We start from the raw sequence: 8,203 nt of genomic DNA, 5'->3' as shown, positions 1-8,203 counted from the left end.
GAGTTCTCCTTGTCGGCCATCGGGCGGCTGCTCCTCCTCCGACTCCGGGCGCGGCGGGGCGGCGAGGGTAGGCGGGCGGCGGCGGAGGGCGGGAGGAGGAGGGGCCGGAGGTAGAGGAGGAGGAGTGTGGCAGGCTCGGGCGGAGGCGATTATGTAGGAGGAGGAGGCGGGGGGAATTGAAATGGAGGGAGGGGAGGCCGCCATTGGCTTTTGGATTCGAAGGTTTGGGGGGGAAGCGGCGCAGCGATTTAGAAATTCGTTCGCCGATCTGGCGAGGATTAGGAGGGAAATTTGTTTTCGGAGGGCGTGGAAACTTGAATCGTTTTGAACGGAGGCGGGGAAGGGAGTAGCGGGCGAGGAGCGGAGCGCGCGCGAATCGTTTTTTGTTTTGAGAGTGTGTCTGTCTGTCCGGGAGAGATTTTAATTTAATTGAGAAAGTGGTACGGCGTGGCGCAGGCGGGCTGTATGATTCGTTTTCGTTTTCGTTTCCGTTTTTGGGACTTGCGCGTGCCGGCGCCGGCGCGGGACGGGCCCGCGGAGCAGCGGGCGCCCGTTTTGGAGTCGTTTTTCGCTGCTCTCTTTTGGCTGCTGCTGATGATGCCGAGGACGTGCTTGCTTTTGCTGACTCAGCTTTGCCACCGGGGAGTTTGGAACAAAATTACCAGCCACGGAGGTCGCCGCGTGTCCCTCCCTGCGGGTGACGTGGGCCCAGCCACGGAGGCAACTGCGCCAAGCGGAGGCGCGGATCATCGTTGTCTGACGCGCCATGGTGGCGAGTGGTGGCTTGACGTGTGTCGTCGACGCGAGAAGGCGCAAGTGGCGAAGGAGCTGGGTCGCAGCTGTCGGGCGGTCAGATCTGGCCGTTTGTCGGCTGGTGGATGGAGGGTTGGGCGCCACTCGAAACGTGCTACGATGCAGCGTCTTGCGCTAGTTGCTGCAGCGTTTGGCTGTTGGAGGCAGTAGTAGGGGGTGTTAGACGTTGTCGGTGGTTTCCTCCCTTCAGAAGGCGTGTCCATGTCCAGCTCATTTGAGTTGCAGCGTCGTCCAGCATGTGTAGTGCTGAAGAAGACTCGAGCAGACCAAATCCAACGTGTGTAGTCATGTTCTTGTGCGGGTGGTGCAGGCCGCTCAGTTTTGGCTTGGATTTCACCCAGTTCCATCGTGTGGCGGTGTGGGCCGTCAAGATCGATTCTCTCTTGGCCTTTCATGCGCGATGTGGTGCGAATTATCGCCCAAATCATCGCACGGAGGTAGAGGATGGCCAGATCTGGCATGGCTCGTCCAGGTCCTGTGTGCGCCGGTGTAAACATGTCTTGTTGGCGTGTGACCGCCGAGTTCCTGCGTGCGTCGGTGAACGGTCCATTTTCTGGTAGTGTGTGTTTGATCTCGTTCTGCCCAATGGCGCTGAGTGGCATCGGATCTTGGAATTGTTGGCGGGAGTCTTGGTTTCGAATGAAAATCCTGCATCGACCATGCCGCTGCCAACAGTAACGGCGTCCACGAATGTTGTCTTCCTCCTTAGTGGTACCATTTTCGAGCTGATTGCCTTTTGTACCTCATGGCGTGAGATCTTCGGGTGAAAACCCTAATATTAGGATTTGCCAGATCCGGTGATGGCGGTGTCCTCAACATCGTTTTCCTACTTGGAGGCACCACCTTGAAGATCCCGATGATGGATTCCGATAGTGTGCACGATTGATGGCAGGGCTTGGGTTTGTGGTGGCGTCGATGGAGTCCTTCTTCCTCTTCTTCCTTTTTCGTTGCCTTTTTGCAGTGCTTTCCTCATTTTGAAGGAGTTCTTGTAATGCATCTTTCTTATCAAATGGATTCCACAATCCTCCTGCCAACATTTTTAAAGAACGGGCACAAAACATGGAGCCATTTCAAGGCGAGAGTGGATGTGCTCGTTCTTTTCAAAAGAATGATAGACGTGTTCTAGTTTTCGCGTAAAGAAAATATTATGAAAAAACTACTACTCTTCGGACATGTGCATAGGAAACTTGACTATGACTAGCAAAATATATGTTGTATTATATATGATGAAAAGTATATGTTTTAAACTCCATCCGCATATGAATCCACGAATATGCTTTTGATGACATATAACATGTATTTGGTTGGTCAAATCAACAACACAAAAATAGGCAAACGCCATACGCATCCTTCCAGGGAGAGTGTATTTGTTTACAAAAAATATCATGAGAATAGTTTGCTATGCAGTGCTACAACATGAAGGGGCAATATTATAGCATCGTCGTATCAGACTCATGTAAGAATAACATGATATTAAAAACATGATGCCACTAGTAGGTCGTCAGTCGAATGAATGTAGTCGTCAACACAAGAGAGGACCAAGTGGTGGACAACGACGGTGAAGGGGGCAATTATTACATAGGTGAAGCGCGGTTTCAGGCGCACAGAGGCAAAGGTGGCAGACAGGGTCGTGGGGCTAACCTCATTTGAGGATTTTGGTGTGAAGGACAAGCCAGGCGAAAAATCTACATTTCGGCTTGGAATGGGCTTTCCAGGTTTTCTCCGTCTCAAACTTACGATAGGCCTATAAATTGCATTGTGTAGGCTGAGCTGGAAGAATATTGTCCAGACTCACACTAGTGCTAGGCAATGGAATCCGGACGCTCGTGGTCGAGGATGGTCGCCGTGATGATAGAAGAGAGGGCCACAAATTCTCGCAATTGCTCAGGTGTGTTTAAGCTTGCGACATAATGGATCCAGTTGTCATCACACATCTCGCAATGCACTATCATGTTCTTACGAGTTGCAATGGTGAAGAGAAGAGGGCAGCTGTCGGAGAGTGCACCGTCCCCAATACAATTGGCATGCCAGAAGGAGGTCTTATTCCCATCATAGATGGTGATGGTAGTGGAGGCCCGGGAGAAGGCCATGTCAGTCTTGTCACAGGGAAGTTGGGAGCCCATCCACGACTTGTCCAGGTCGCTCCACTACAACCAAGGCCACCTCAATCTCAGGCCCCTTCCAAATCTTTCCAGATATGCGACCCCAAGCTCACCAAGCAACTTTGGACGGTAGATGGTCTCCCAATTCACCAGCAAGTGCTCAACCTTCGTGTTTTCAGCATCGTCGCCACACCAAATAAATCCTCTCATGATCTTGTCCACATTGTTACGAGCCCATTTGGGCAAAGGAATGGTTGTCGAGTGGAATGTCATTGTTGTTGCAAGAACGGCCTTAGCCAAAGTGATCCTTCCATGTTGAGAAATGTTTTTCTCCTTACACCCTGGAAATCTACCATGGATCTTTTCGATGAGAGGCTAAAGGTGAATCTTCCTTAAGTGACGCAACTGCAGAGGTAGGCCTAGGTATCGACTTGGGAAAGCCTCCATCTTTCCCGAGAATGCAGTCATGATGTTGTCCAGATCAATGCCCTCGTAGCGGAGTCGATGGGAGGCTGAAGTTGAATCTTCCTTAAGCGGTGCAAGTGCAAATATAGGCCCAAGTATCAAACTAGGAAAGCCTCCATCTTTCCCAAGAATGCAGTCGTGATGTGTTGGGAAACGTAGCATGCAATTTCAAAAAAAATCCTACGCCCATGCAAGATCTATCTAGGAGATGCATAGCAACGAGAGGGGAGAGTGTGTCCACGTACCCTCGTAGACCGAAAGCGGAAGCGTTAACTCAATGCATTTGATGTAGTAGAACGTATTCTCGACTCAACCGATCAAGTATCGAACGTACGACATCTCCGAGTTCTGCACACGTTCAGCTCGATGACGTCCCCCAAACTCTTGATACAGTAGAGTGTCGATGGAGTCGATGAGTTCTGTCAGCACGACGGCGTGATGACGGTGTCGGTGATGCGATCGTGCAGGGCTTCGCCTAAGCACTACGATGATATTATCAAAGGCGTAAACGGTGGAGGGGGCACCGCACATGGCTAAGGCAATTGTTCTACCTTTGGGGTGCCCCCCGCCCCCGTATATAAAGGAGGGGAGGAGGAGGCCGGCCACCAAGGGGCGCACCATGGGGGGAGTCGTACTAGGACTCCACTCCTAGTAGGATTCGCCCTCCCCCTCTCTTTCCTTCTTACAGAATGGGCCTCTTTCCGTGATGATACGTGTTTGTCACAGTAGGTCGCGTTTTTTGTCATGCATGTACATCCATGACAAATTTATGATAGAATCAAGATAGTCATACATGTGCTGTCGTAGAAGTGTTCCATGACATTACCAAAATTATCATCACGGAAGTGTCCACTTCCATGATGATAAATCGCGCGCCATAGAAGTGCTTTCGTCAAGGGTGACCGACATGTGGCATCCACCGTAACGGAACGCCGTTAAGCTATCGGGTCGGGTTTTGGATCCGATAACCCGTTAACAGCCCCAACCAATGGGGATTTTCCACGTGTAAAATCATCACTCGCTGGAGGAGACACATGTCGGCTCGTTGTTGGGACAGATGTCATCCACTCATTGGACAAAATGCGCCTATGATACGTCGACACGTGGCACGGCCCAACAGAGGCTCATTCCTGTGAAAAGGCTGGCCTGTTTGACTTGGTCAAAAGGTGATGGGGCCGGCCCATGGAAAGCCTGTTAACGGCATGTTCGCATATAGCCCATTTACAGCCCGCTAACCCAAGGCCCGTTACGCCCTATCCGAATTAGGCCCAGTAGCGTCATCTGGGCCATCCAATATGATTCCAGCCCATTTTCACTTCTGGCCCATGTATGGCCCATGATGTCTTTCGGCCCATATGAGGCCCTATGTAACCCTTGGCCTATTAACGGCCCGTGGTGAAACTGGTCCGCAATGAACAGTGTATCATTTTAGACCCATTAACGGTCCATGGTGAAACTGGCCCGTAATGAACAGTGTGTCACTTTATACCCATTAAGGGCCCGCTATTCAGTTGGGCCGTTTCTAGACCATGTTATCTTTCGGCCTTCTAAGAGCCCATTTATTCTTGGGCTCATTTCCAGCATTCGTTTACTTACGGCCCGTTACTGTCATTTTCTGCTTGTGGGCCAAATTCAGCCCGTGGTTACAGTCGGCCCGTTTGTGGTCCGTTAATACATTGGGCCATTTTCATAGCGCCATCAAATACAACCTATTAACGATGGCCCGTTATGGTCGGCCCATGAAGGGACGATTCCAACTCTAGCCCGTTTACTGCCATAATGCGGCCTGTTATTGGCCCATGTTTGGCCAATCGATCATACGGCCCGTATAAGGCCCATTGATGATACGGCCCGTAGAAGGCCCATTGTTTCTATGGCCCGTAGAAGGCCCAATGTTTCTACGGCCCGTAAAAGGCCTACTGTTTCTACGGCCCGTAGAAGGCCCACTGTTTCTACGGCCCGTAGGAGGCCCAGTGTCACTACAGTAAATATTAGCCCATGGTTATTGTGGCCTAGTTTTAAAAAATAGGTTATTGCAGCCACTAGCAAACCGCGGAAAAATAAATGCACTGGCTACAAGCAAACAAATAAACAAGACAACAAGGAAATAAATAAGCAAGCAACTTATGCTAGGCTATCACGGCTATTACACATATTACATCCACTGGGCATCAAAGTTCACCACCAGTGCAAATATAGAGAACACAGCAGCATATAAACGCTGCAGCAAAACAAGTCCAGAACTGAAACCACTTCAGAAGAGTTCAAGAAACAATATCCTGGGTACCCATAATGCTGGCAAGATTCTTAGCAAGCTGATTAACTTTCTCTTGTTTGGCGCTTAAATCCTCCAACGCTTGCTGTTGCACAAGAAAGTACGCATCTGAATTCTGCAGGGACTTCCTCAGTCCTTCGGCTTCTTGCCGCAGCACAGCTGACTGATGCCTTTCAGCTTGTAGCTGAGACTGAAGAAGCCGAAGTGATTCAGGCAGCGAGTTCGAAGAGCTTGTGCCAGCGGTACTGGCCAGTAACTCGAACACTACATCAACGCAGGACTGTGGGGTTTTCTCACTCTCTACAAGATCGTTTTTATCACCTTTCTTGGAGACCAACAGGGTTGTCTCACTATCTTGAACCTTATCTGCATTACTTTCTCTACCATTGCATAGTGGGGTGCTCTTCTCCAATATTCTGCTTGCATACTACAAGAGAAACAAGCAGACACATCACAGGTTTAGCTTGTAGTATCCAAAACTCATTTTGGTAAACCGGTTCGGTAGTAAGGTGGACAGGATAACAACATGAAACAAACATATATCTATGTACTATGGTCACTGTATTGTCCATATCATTCTAGTTTATGTTCCCTAATCAAGATAGAGACACAGTTCAACTCATATATTTTTAAGACACAACAGCATAGTTAGATTTTGTAAGGCCTAAGGGGTGCATGCAAAAATCAAGACTGATGGTAGCAAACAAGTGGATGGATCCAAAACTAATGATAGCAGGTAGATTATAGCTTCAGTTTAAAAATATAGACAATGGATCATCTATTGTTTGTTGCCCACCCAACATGAACCACATAGAAGACCCCAGATGAACCAGATAGTAGACAGATACTATTCGTTGCTGGCTCGATATGAGACCCATGGGCAATTCAAAACTCAAGATTGAACGATACAGTAGCAGGTAATAATAACCGATGTATAACGTAAGCAAACACAAAAGACTGCGACCTCTCTTCCGGAACTGTGTAGTCCTCAGGTTCATCTGCTCAGTCGATGATGGTAATGCAGTTGGCGTGGCTGCCGGCAACAGGGAAGATGATCTGAGGCGGCGAAAGAAAGTATGCAGGGGGGATCTCTGCTGCAGTGAACGCTTCTGTCGATGGTGCACCTCAGGTGGGGTGGATGACGGCACGGCAGGAGCAGGACATAACACACAAAGTTTTCTTTGACGCCAATCTGAAAATGAAGTAAATCTGTAAGGGCTCCTTAGAATTGGAGGATTTTATAAATGCAGGGACAGGAAAAACACAAGAATAGGATAGGAATGCACGTGCAAAACAGAGCATTTGGAAACATAGGATTTCAGTCAACCTGGGTGTTTGGCTCACATGAATTGGAAGAACAGAGGAATGGAGAAACAAAGTGATGCGACGACTGTACAACCTCTTTGGCATAGCCTTGTGGACCTCAACATCATTGGGTTGGACGTGGAGGATGGTGATGATGCTGGTGTGACTGTCGTAGGCGGGGAAGAAGATCCGAGGCCTCTGGAAACAGCGCCGAGGGTACTGCTCCGTTGTGATGGACGGTTCCGTCGTTGGAGCAGCTCCGCTAAGGTGTACGGCGACGAGGCTGAAGCATGACAAGACAGACAACTTTAATCTGAAGTGAGACCCTAATATCATCTGCAATAGATGATGTAAAATACATCACCAAAAAGTGCTAGATGTAAAACACATCAGCCTCGCCATGGCCGCTCCGACAGATGCTGTAAGTACTGTTCACTCTGAACTTAACTAAAGAAAATGAACTTCACAGTCGAAACTGAATTTTACTGTCGAAACTGATTGAACTAGTAACAGAGCATTGCAATAGATGTTTAGGGCCTTCGAGCACCAGTAGCAGAGAAGCAGTGATCTAAATCAACAGACGCTCGAGCAGGGAACGCACTAGCAGAGAGCAAGTCGTGCAGTAGCACCGCGAGCGAGTGCTAAAGCAGCAACTCCTGTAGCTGCCGGAGGTCGTGCAGCAGCAGCAGCGCAAGCAAGAGCAAGAGCGGAGCAGCAGCACGAACGAAAGCATGAGCAGTGCAGCAGCGCGACCGACAGCAAGAACAGAGACGCAGCACGAGCGAGAGCCGGAGCAGCTGCAACTAGTGCCGTTGTGGAAGTCGCCGCCGAGGAAGCAACGACATGGGGGAGAGACGTCGTGGATGATGTGGCCGGCGACGGCACCGTCGATGGAGATGCCATGTCTGCTCGGTATCGAGCACCGGCAGCCCCGTGAGATCGAATAAAAGATAAAATGCAGCGGTGAGTGTAGAACCTCCTTGGTGGCGCCGAGTTGGCCTCAGCTTCATCAGAGGAATTGGTGAGGGTGTCGCGGTTCCGGTGGGGCAGGTCAAGACGGCGCTGTGGGGATTGAGGTGGCACGATAGATGAGGCGAACGTCAGGGCAGCTCCTTAGAGGTGGAGGACGGGGCGGCTGATCCGGCGGGACGACGAGATCAACAACGGATCCTCATACGGTGTGGTGGATGAGGGACGGTGAGCTGTTGCGGTGGACGACGTAGTCGGGGAAGAGTCTCTGGCT

General features: G+C 50.0%; 1 protein-coding gene across 1 annotated transcript in view; it reads right to left on the bottom strand.

The window, feature by feature from the left end:
• LOC119292522 (cyclin-A3-1-like) overlaps nt 1–8,203 on the bottom strand; it is a 35,315-nt gene that overhangs the window by 2,361 nt on the left and 24,751 nt on the right. The window lies entirely within an intron of this gene.

Source organism: Triticum dicoccoides, chromosome 4B (assembly GCF_002162155.2).
Source record: "Triticum dicoccoides isolate Atlit2015 ecotype Zavitan chromosome 4B, WEW_v2.0, whole genome shotgun sequence".
NCBI classification, from domain to species: Eukaryota; Viridiplantae; Streptophyta; class Magnoliopsida; order Poales; family Poaceae; genus Triticum; species Triticum dicoccoides.
This window is presented reverse-complemented; position numbering and strand designations above follow the sequence as displayed.